This window comes from Tachypleus tridentatus, chromosome 9 (genome assembly GCF_004210375.1).
Source record: "Tachypleus tridentatus isolate NWPU-2018 chromosome 9, ASM421037v1, whole genome shotgun sequence".
Taxonomy (NCBI): domain Eukaryota; kingdom Metazoa; phylum Arthropoda; class Merostomata; order Xiphosura; family Limulidae; genus Tachypleus; species Tachypleus tridentatus.
The window spans coordinates 70,129,577-70,139,267 of NC_134833.1; the positions used below are offsets into that span (position 1 = coordinate 70,129,577).

General features: G+C 33.9%; 1 long non-coding RNA gene across 1 annotated transcript; it reads left to right on the forward strand.

Annotated features, from left to right (window-relative positions):
* Nucleotides 1-731: 731 nt before the first annotated feature.
* Nucleotides 732-8,906, forward strand: LOC143227132 (uncharacterized). Its single transcript, XR_013014898.1, has 3 exons — nt 732-777; nt 2,294-2,511; nt 8,711-8,906. It is a non-coding gene; the product is annotated as an uncharacterized LOC143227132 (long non-coding RNA).
* Nucleotides 8,907-9,691: the final 785 nt, after the last annotated feature.

Below are 9,691 nucleotides of genomic sequence, written 5' to 3' on the forward strand. Positions count from 1 at the left end.
GCCCCCTAAGCTAGAATATATTGAACTATACGATTGAATAACTAGTAAAAATTCAACCAATCTAAGGTTTTACCAAAGAAAAATACAATCCTTAATATTACAATAATGAAAGTGCCGTATAACAGGGATCTAATTCAGTACAAGATTTGTTAAAATGTATAGTTCAGCCAAACTCGTGGAAATGGAGAGTTTAAAAATCCCTATTCAACTGTTGGCATTAGCGTTGAACATGAACTACACACCATACTATAACACATATGTGTTCTGTACTCTATATTATATGCATCCACATTTTTTATATTGCATTCTATATGATGATATAAGGAAACAACTTTATGTGTTATATACGCCCACCTTTGTTACATTTTATTCTACATGGTGACAATAAGGAAACAACTCTGTGTGTTATATACACCCATCTTTTTACATTTTATTCTACATGGTGACAATAAGGAAACAACTCTGTGTGTTATATACACCCATCTTTTTACATTATATACTACATGGTGACAATAAGGAAACAACTCTGTGTGTTATATACACCCATCTTTTTACATTTTATTCTACATGGTGACAATAAGGAAACAACTCTGTGTGTTATATACACCCATCTTTTTACATTATATACTACGTGGTGACAATATGTACATTTCGGAACTTATCTAAAACTATCACATCATATTACTCGATATCATAACAAAGTCCATTACGTTACTCTTTGTGCCTCAGTAGCACGAGCAGAGTGGTCAGGGTATGGCACAATTCTTAGTGTGATAGGTATGTTAATTCGTGTATTTTTTATTTTTTTGTTATTAATATGCAACTAAATGATCATTTTTACCATTAATGTGCAGTAAAATATGCTATATTTTTACAGTTCGTGAAACGTCCTGAGCAGTAATAAAGGCAAAGTAGTACATGTAGTTACTGTTTGAGATAAAATTCGAACTTGCTAGTGAACGTGAAATGCACCAGGGAATATCGGGGGAAGAAGCGGCTGGGTGAACAACAGGTTATTGTATTCCACCGTACGCCACGAATAAACATAATTGATCTGAGGTTATGCTCATATGAAAGCGACGAGGACATGAATCATGTCGAGATTAACTTGTAGAAGTTGTTTCCCGTTACAATCGTATCCTTTAAGGAAATACCTCAGACAGGGGCTAAGGTGATTAAATGCATCTTGTAAGTTATTCTAAGAAAAAAAAGAAGAAAAACTTGAATCTGAAATGAGCGATTTTTATCTGAATAATTAAGTTCCCCTGCAAGATATATCGAAAGTCTTCATGATTAAACGTTTAAGGAAAGTTAGCAGTTGCAATGGTGGGAAGTATCTAAAGCCTAAAGTTTAATTAGAAAGGGTTCGAAATGAGGCTGCAACTTTACAAATGTTTCTTATCATTCTTTTTTTATTAATATTATAAAGAAACAAAGCTACTGCCCATACATCCACTATGATTTAAAACGAACTTTACTCGCCTCTAACTTATTTTTCATATTCACAGTAATTTCATAAGGACGTTCAGGTTGTCTAACTTTGTATTTCAATAAATATCTCAGCTAACAAGTTGTTGTTCTTGGACCAACAAACTGCTTCGTGGTTTGACTCTGGTCGTCATTTCAAAGGAACACATTTAGCTGGTAACATTACAATTTGTTATCCACAAACTCTCCAAGATATATTTTTTTATGAACAGATTAACTGCACTGAGTCTGACAATTTTAATACTTTAATGTATTATCAACTTGTTATCTCAAATAAACTAAACGTCTTTTAGTTTGTCAATAATATTACCAGAACGTTTTCAATTATTTATACCAATTATTAAATATGGAGTTAGATGCTTTCTACATTTGGATCTAATCTGAAAGTTGTTAACGTTAGATCGGATATATACTTCTACAGCTGATGAAAATTATCTATATTTTATTAGGTAGTAAACATATGCTACTATAGCTGGTATGTGTTTTATATGTTTTGTTAGGCTATATACATACACTACTATAGCTGATATATGTTTTATATATTTTACTATTAAGTATGTATATGCTTTCATACCTGATACGTGATTTGTATGTTTTATTTGGCAGTATACATATATTTTAACAGCTCTCTCTCCCCTACCTTCTACTGGCGTCTAGTGTAACATAGTGCTATAATTTCTTCTTTTCCATTGTTTCCACTGTTTCCACGTTAAGTAGTTCAATATAAAAACAAACTTTATTGTTATCGACTTATGGTGGTTTTGAATTATTTGTTGTTTGTTTGTTTTTTCTATATTACATTTAGCACAAAGACGCTCTAGGAGTAACTGGGATACTGCTTCGTAATTTGTACAAGAACGACTAAACATATCAAAGCCCATACAACGTCAGCTCTTGGACTACTTTTTACCAACAAATATTGGGACTAACCATTGCTTTCAACGTCCGTCTAATGAAAGAGCATACATATTCAGCGATAAGAAAGTCTCTTAATTATACAGAAAATTTTATATAAATTTCCAGGTAAATATATTTTACATGTGACATAACTGTTTAAGTTCATCCATGCATTGGCCAAATCCCAGTTTTACACTGAGCAAGTGTGCAACTTTTAATATATTTTTTGTAGAAGTTTTAAGTTTTTCGGTCTTTTGGATATTATTATAGTAGCTCGTCGGTTGGTCAGTGGTAATCTCTAGGAGTTATAGTTTTGAAACTCGGCGTTTGATTCCTGCTTTTGCAATGCTGACCAACAGATAACCAATTCTGTAGTTTTACGCTTAAACACGATAACAGGCCAGTCTATTAGAACCAATGTGATAATTTATTAGAATCACCCAGTTTTGTTATTTCAGTTTTATTTCCAGAATCTCGTTTCTTATATTAGTTTCTACGAACTACACAATCAGTAGGCTCTGTCTGCGTTGAACTGGTCTCTTGCTTGTTGAACCTTGGCGAAGGAAGTATACATTTTCATTGTTAGAAAAAGTATTTAATATTCGTGTTGAGAACACGCCTTAAATACAGCTCTGTTGGAGTACGGTTATGTTGCAGTGTGTACAGACAGGGATCTGTTTTTATAAAGCAAGGGTTTCATTTCGTGGGCTTCTGTTTATCTAGGAGAATCTCGAGAAGGTGTTTTTTCTCACCTGAAACATATAATTACAGGAGACGCAACGTTCACAGTAAGAGTTTTATTTTAAAAGAGATAAAAACCGATCTGAAGTGAGTAAAATGATCAATTTCCGGTCATCAGGCGGAAGTTTTTATGTCAAATAATCGACTACCAGTGCTTCATTGGTTTGGAGTTTACACACGTAACCCTCGCTTCATTTATAAATGGGTATTGACTTCAAATTTATCAAGAAGAAAACAGTAATTTAACTTTGGTCCGTTCAAAAATAATTATACCAACATAAATAAATAAAAAATAAAAACACGAGATGGAACAATAACACGTCTACAAGCTTGGTTTAAAATAATACAATGATAACTCAAGAAAATAGATAAAATCAATTATCAATGTTTCCCACTGGCACATAAGTATGTCTGCCGATTTACGACGCTAGAAACCGTGGTGCACAGATACACTCTTGTGCAAATTAATTGAAACAAGACGGAAAATTACGATTTTTTCAATTTTTTGCGTTTTATTTCTGAGAATCCAAAAATTACTCACAAATTAATACATGATATGACCGCCTTTATTTTTCAGAAGATCATTAATTCGCTTGGCATCGAGTCCACGAGTTAACTGCAATCTTTACTAATTTTTGGATCGCGGTACCACACCTCAGTTATGGTCTCAATTAGCTTATCTTTCGTAGTACAGTCTTTACCTCGAAGTCTTTATTTACAAATCGCCCAAAGATTTTCAATAGCATTTAAGTCCGGAGAGTTTCCAGGCCAGTCCAGCACCTTTATTCGCGTTGTAATCATAAAATTCTTCACAAGTTTCGATGTGTGCACGGAGCCAGATCTTGCTGAAAAATGCCAGATGCATCTGGAAATCTCTTTTTCAATTCTGGAACGACTCTTCTCTGCAAAATTTCGTTGTACTGTGGTCCTTGCATCATACCTTCTACGATATGCAAGACTCCGACGCCATAGTAGCTAAAAAAGCCCCAAAATACCTTCTTCAAGGAATGTTTCACGAACTGATTGATGTGAGATTCTCGAAGTTTCTCACCTGGAGATCTGCGAACATGCAGACTTCTTTGACCCTGTACGAAAAATTAGTCTCGTCACTGAATAACATCTTCCTCCATTGTTCTTGCGTCCAGTTCTTGTATTTCAGACCCCATTGATATCGTTTTTTCTTCATTGAGTTGGTAAGAAGTTGTTTTTTGACTGGTCTCCTTGCCCTTCTAACGCAATTTCGAATGACGTAATATTCCTCAAAATTTCGTCAAATATCCCAAAAATAGATCGACCGTACTGCAAAACACAGCTAATGGCGCTGTCTGTGTGAAAAAGTGACTATTAAAAGAAATCAGCGGGTCCAGCGAGCCTACACCGGCCGCCATGCTGAAAATATTGTAAAATGACCATTTGTTTCAATGAATTTGCACAAGGGTGTAGCTCAATGTGTAGGTCTGTGCTTAATTCCAAACAAACACTTATTAGTTATACTTATATTGTCATTAATTAAGTCTATATAACGTCACCAATTAATTGTACGAATGCCAGTAAACGAAACCTTTGGGTCACAAAAACAATTATGCAAGTGTGATCAAATAAACCTCTTATATTTGAAGTTGCTCTTATGTGCTAACCAGAAAAACTAATCGATAAAAAAGAACTCGTGTGTATATCAGTGTTAGCATGAAAAATGAAATGGATGACAAAGTTTTGGTGCTTACATAAGAATTGACCAGAAATAGTTAATCGATCATATACGCCCGTAGAACTGATGGCCAGCTAAGCCTATTAGCTATTTCTAGTACCCCAGATAATGATCATATAAAAATAACTGATCAATAGTGATATATATATATATATATATGTATAAAGCAAGCGAATATTTATTTACCACCATGCTAAAATCAGTTGCTCCTGAAGAAAGAACAGCAAAGTTAAAAGTAATTAGCTAATCCTAGCGAACCGAAAGACGTAATAATATTCTAAAAAACAAAATAGCTTGTGACTGTTGTTGGAGGACGTGTGTGTATTTTTTTATAGTGTTGTAAATCCGTAAACTTACCGCTGTATCACCAGAAACTGTTAGAGGATTGATAAAGGTCTGATAAATCTAGAATATCACGTGGTCAAAATGAACCTAACACACCCCTTAATCTTTATAGATAAACAGAGCAATAAGTACCACGTGGTAAATATAAGATTATAATAGTTGAGGATGAATAAATTGTAATCTGCAAAGCCTTAAATATCACGTGATAACAGTGAATGTATAATAATGCATTAAATGTTTAAACCTAATTTCCTCAAATTGTCAACGTTTGTCAGTTTTAATTTCTTCTTTATTAATTTTTGTATCTTTTCTCTATAGCATGTTATAGACAGATAAACCTATCCCTTCATATTATTTTGAAGTGATAAGTATGAGCGCTTATAACGCTAAAAACCGAGTTTCGATACTTGTGATAGTCAGATCACAGATAGCTCATTGCGTAGCTATGAGTTAAAAAACAAAGGAACAAACCTATTTTGAAATTCTAAATGTTTAATATAACGAAGCCAACGCAAAAACTATTTTTAAGAACAAGTATGAATAAATAAATTCTTTTAGATCTTCATTAATGAAAATAATTACGGAAACCAACGCGTGATATACAAATAGGTGTCACAAACAATGAGAGCTGCAGCTATAAGTTTATCAAGGCATAACTTGATAATTAACGTTTCATAAGTTATATATTACTCTTCACAATTAAAAAAATTGTTAGGTTGCCATCTGATTTTAAAAGATTTCATGTAAACCAGTACAACATTAACGATGTTAACAGAGGGATGTCATGCCAAAATTTGACTGCAAGAGCCAACATCTGCCACTTTGTATTTCCACGTATTATATCACTATATTTGACTGCAAGAGCCAACATCTGCCATTTTGTATTTCCACGTATTATTTCACTATATTTGACTGCAAGAGCCAACATCTGCCACTTTATATTTCCACGTATTATTTCACTATATTTGACTGCAAGAGCCAACATCTGCCATTTTATATTTCCACGTATTATTTCACTATATTTGCTACTGCGTAGAAAGATATTGAGTTTCATACCAAGATAACCTTTTTTTATTGACAGTAGAATTTCTATACACAAAAGAAGCTTTAGGAACGGAAGCTTTGATGTAAAGACGTTCGTCATGTAGAGTTTCAATCAAAGGAGCCATGAATGCATTCATCACGCTACTGCTAGTCGTAAAAATTACTATATTTGTATGTAAAATGTTACAAAACACAAAATAACTTTAGTAAAATTTGCCATGAAAATTCCTTTTGGTGATCATGTATATCTGTCAGATATTCTACTGTATGTCTTTGATATAATTTTATAGAAAACTTTAAGGACTAAAATATGTAGTAGAACGTGTATAAAAATGTTCAGACAAATAAAAGAAACTAACCTTTTTTTATTGACAGTAGAATTTCTATACACAAAAGAAGCTTTAGGAACGGAAGCTTTGATGTAAAGACGTTCGTCATGTAGAGTTTCAATCAAAGGAGCCATGGTGTTTATGGTGCGGAGTTTCTCAATGAAAGAAAATGTCGAAGGTGGATTCAGAAGTTCAGATCAGGTGACGACAGCTTAAGTGATGCGCCACGTTTAGGTCATCCTGTTGAGTTTAATGATGACTTCAGTGATGTCGAGAAACTCACTATGTAAAATATTTTCTCAACCCAAACGAGCCGTTTTTGCATATAAATTAATGATGACTTGCTGCTGGCTGCACACGATGAAGATTGTGCTGTAACAGTTGAAGAACTAGCACAGAAGCTTAATTCAACTCATTCAACAGTTCACCGTCATCTGCAACAGCTTGGAAATGTGTCAAAACTTGGAAAATGGGTCCCCCATGATTTGACAGAAGCCAATCTTAGAGCAAGAGTAAGCATTTGCACTTCTTTACACTCTCATAAACATATCTCACCTTTCTTAGACAGGTTAGTGACTGAAGATGAAAAATGGATGTTTTATAAAAATGTTAAGCGGCTAAAGAACACCCCAAAATGGACCTCCACCCGAGGAAAGTCTTGTTAAGCGTTTGGTATGATTCATTTTGAACTGCTGCCACTCAATGTAACGATTACATCAGACTTCTATTGTCAATAGTTAAAACACTTGAATGTTTCACTGAAACTAAAGAGGCCTGCTTTGATCAGTTGTAAAGTTGTTGTGTTACACCAGAATAATGCACAGCCCCATACAGCAAAGATCACATGTGCAAAGATTGACGAGCTAGACTGAGAAAACGTCCATATTCTTCTTAATCTCCAGACCTTGCCCCATCTATTCCGAGGTTTGGAGAACTATCTTGATGGAAAAGAGCTTGGAACACATGTAGATGTCAAACGTATCGTCTCTACATTATTTTCCTCTAAACACCAAGAATTTTATAGGAGTGGCATTCAGAAGCTTATGAATCGTAGACAGGAAGTAATTAATAATAATGGAACATATGTTACTGATCAAATAACATTAAAAGCGTTTGAAATCCTTTCTCTTTTTCTGAACCGAAATCGGACATTACTTAAGGGATGACCTGATAGTTTCAAAACTATGTAAATTGGGAATGTGAGATCAGAATAATGTAGTGTCGAAACACTTTAAGTTTTTATCTGTCCAATATATTGGGTTGAGGAATAATCCGTGAACGTTTTTTCAAGTTAAAAAATATATTCATAAATGAAACGCTTTCGCAAAATATTTCATGTCATTTGGTAGATAATTTTTTGCTCTAATACATGGTGTGTTTGATTTTCATATGTCTTTAATGTTTGCTTTCATTTTCAGCTCATTAAATGGAATGTCAAGTGGACAAAATCAAGCATTTTTGACACCATCTGCTTTTTGCATTTAATTTCTTGCAATTTCGTTTAAAACAATGCATACTATATACCTAGGTATTACATGAAATAAAGTATCATAATAAATGTTTTGGGTGTAATGTGTTCATGCATTGAAGTATTGTATAGCCTTGCATGTAATGCTTGAATGAAATTATTTAAAAACGCTCACGAATTATTCCTCAACCTAATATTATTACAGTTTCGAAATCATTTTAACATTATGTTTGATATTTTCAGAAGACCATCGTAGTTTCGAAACCACTTGTACTCGGAATTTATAGCAAACTATTATAAAGTCATAAGTTCTTTGTATTCTGTTTTAAAATATTTTATATTATTTTAAAGGTTTGAATGGTTTATCTGTTTGTTTGGAATTAAACACAAAGCTACGCAACAGGCAATCTATTCTCTGCCTCCTACAGGTATCAAAACCTGATGTCTAGAGTTGTAAATCTGCAGATATATAACTGTGCTACTGGAGAGAGTAATTGTTGTAAGTTTTAAGCAGAGTACTTTGAAAATTTGAAACTCTATCTATTTTTTCGTCTTCATAAATTTATTGACTGCACTGTAGTTTCAAGTTCTTTGATGTCTTAAAGGATTTTTGTAAAGCCTTTAATCCGTTTAGTATTTTCAGACTTATTTTGTAAATCTTGAAATATCTCTTTCTCTTTTTTATTTTAGGTTTTTAGGATAACTAAAATGAAATCTCAGAACTCAGGACATATGAATTAAATAAATGTTCATTTTCGAAAGCGAGTGAGAATGTGGCGAGATCTATAGTTCAGAGACTGTGGCGCCACCATCTATCTTCAGCAACAAGAAGGTTGAAAGCTTGTACATGTATCAGATGTGTTATTACCAATAAATTACTTCGTATTCTGAATTGTCTTATGGCAATCACGTGATTTTCCCAAACCACATGTATTGGCATATGAAAAGTGGCATGCAGAGGGAGCCACTTGTTAGTGTTCGCCGGAAGAGGATGGTGTTTTTTTACCTACTGTTGACCTTATAATTCTAGACATCATATAGACAGAAACACCAATGCTGATAAAACCAGTTTAAAAACCTGTTGCCACGTGATATCAGTTTTTCATATTTAATTTCTGATAATGTTTTCGTTCCTAAGGCATAAGTAGGAAACCTTGAAGACACTCCACCGTTCCCACGGTGGCTAGTCTAATTGAGCTCCTAACGAATGCCCATCACGTGCACAGACACAGAACGAAACTGGTCTCGATTCATTGGTTTTAAAACCTGTTCCACTTCATCACCGGAAACTGAACTCCAGGTACTCGAGAAAAGGTCATAGTTCTCCTAGCGGCAGGTCACACAGCAAGACTTTCTATACTGAGTCACTACTTAATGAGCAGTCAGAACTACCAACCGCTGGTGAGAAATTAGCATCGGTTCACATTTAGTACTTGACACGAACAAACAGTTTTAACATACAATCAAAATTTTACTTGGACATATGATTACTTCCATTTATAAGTCAAGAATAATGTACGTGATGTCGTGATATAACACGGTTATAAACACATGAAGTATATTACACAGTTACAAACTCGAGTTTTGTGTTAGATTGTTTACACGTTTCTATAGCTATCACTTACATTTTAGAGATGACAAGATCTTCGTGAAGAAAGAGTAGTGACAAAA